General features: G+C 41.7%; 1 pseudogene; it reads left to right on the top strand.

The window, feature by feature from the left end:
* The window catches only part of LOC102837900, an 8,156-nt pseudogene extending 6,280 nt beyond the window's left edge, over nt 1-1,876 (top strand).
* The last annotated feature ends 217 nt before the right edge of the window (nt 1,877-2,093 follow it).

Genomic DNA, 2,093 nt, shown 5'->3' on the forward strand with positions numbered 1-2,093 from the left:
CACCATACTTATTCAACCTGTATGATTAGCAAATCATCTGAGAAACTGGGTTATATGAAGAAAAATGGGGCATCAGGACTGGACAAGACTTATTAACAACCTGCGATATGCAGATGATATAGCCTTGCTTGCTGAAAGTGAAGAGGACTTAAAACATTTACTGATGAAGACCAAAGAGCACAGCCTTTGGTATGGATTACCTCTCAATGTAAAGAAAACAAAAATCATCACCACTGGAGCAATAAACAACGTTCTTATCACCAAAGAAGAGATTCGAGTTGTCAAGGACTTCATTTTTCTTGGATCAGCTATCAACTCTCATGGAAGCAGCAGTCCTGAAATCAAACAATGTATTGCATTAGGCAAATTTGCTGCTCAAGACCTTTTTAAAGTGTTGAAGAGCAAAGATGTCAGCTTGAAGACTAAGGTGTGCCTGACCCAAGCCATGGTATTTTCAATAGCCTCATTTGCATGCGAAAGCTGGACAGCGAATAAGAAAAACTGTAGAAGAATTGATGCTTTTGAGTTATGGTGTTGGAGGAGAATATTGAAAGTGCCATGGGTTGCCAAAAGAACAACAGATCCGTTTTGGAAGAAGTGCAGCCAGAGTGCTTCTTGGAGACCAAGATGGCCAAACTTTGTCTCTTCTTATTCAGACATATTGTCAGGAGGGACCAGTCGCTGGAGAAGGATATCATGTTTGGTAAGGTGGAGGGGCAGAGAAAGGAGGAAGAACCCCAACAAGATGGACTGGCCAAGTGGCAGTATCGATGGACTCAAGCGTGGCAACAGTTGTGAGATTGGCCCAGGATCGGATAGTGTTTCATTCTGCTGTGCATAAGGTTGCTACAAGTCGGTACTGACTTGATGGCACCTAAGAACAACAGCAATTGCTAGTGATCGTGAACATTTCGTCATATGTTTGTTGGCTCCCCGGATCTCCTCCTTGGTGAAGTGTCTGTTCATGTCCTGTGCCCATTTTTTAAATTGGGTTATTTGTCTTTTTCTTGTATAGATGTTGTAGTTTCCTATATAATTTAGAATTGAGTCCCTTGTCTGATATGTCATTGTTGCAAAAGATTTTTCCCATTCTGTGGGTTCCCTTTTTACTCTTTTGGTGAAGTCTTTTGGTGCACATAAGTTTTTAATTTTTAGTATGTCCCAATCATCTATTTTGTCCACTATTGTTTGTGTAGTTTTCAAAATGTTTGGTAGCCTGTGTAGTCCCTGAATTAGTGTCCTCACATTTGTCCCTATTTTTTCATTGATGGCTTTCATAATTTTGGATCTACAGGTATAATCTTGACAACCTGGCCACCCTGAAGCGTTATGAGGAGACACAGGCCATGGAGAATGCCTATGACCTGGAAGCCAACCTCATTGTCCTAAAGCTGTAGCAGTTCAAGCCAGCCTTCTTTCAGACCACAGTCACTGCCCAGAGCCTGCTGAAGGCCCTCACCAACTTGCCTCACAGTGACTTCACCCTATGCAAGCTTATGATCAAGCACGTCAAGAAGAGCGGCTTATATGACAGATTTTGTACCTTGGAGACCTGCTGGAGACCTGCCATTTCCAGACCTTCTGGTATGCCTTGGATGAAAAAATGGACCTCTTGGAAGGTATTAGTTGCTGTGAAGACTCTGTCTGGAAATTAATCTGCCATGGCATGGTTATCATGTACCAGCACATAGACCTTTGTCTGCTGGCTTAGATGCCACTGGATCTGACAGCCAGTCAGCTGAAGGTGTGGATTAGCAACGCCAACGAGTCAGGCCAGATCTTCATTTGCAGCCAGGAAGAGAGCATCAAGCCCAAGAATATTGTGGAGAAGATTGAGTTTGACTGTGTTTCTAGCATCATGACCTCTTTCCGATAACTCTGCAGGTGTTTAATAAAGACCTGTTAGCTTCTTAAAAGAAAATAAAAAGACCCATGGAGCACAGTTCTACTCTAACATACAATCTGAATTGACTGTTACAATTAGTCATGGTGGTGGTATCAGTAATTACACATTAAAAGGATTACTATGGAGTAAGATGGACATTAGGAAAAATATGAGATAAAGTTATCTTAAGTTGTCATTAGAACTTTCA

Source organism: Chrysochloris asiatica, unplaced genomic scaffold (assembly GCF_000296735.1).
Source record: "Chrysochloris asiatica unplaced genomic scaffold, ChrAsi1.0 scaffold00015, whole genome shotgun sequence".
Lineage (NCBI taxonomy): Eukaryota > Metazoa > Chordata > Mammalia > Afrosoricida > Chrysochloridae > Chrysochloris > Chrysochloris asiatica.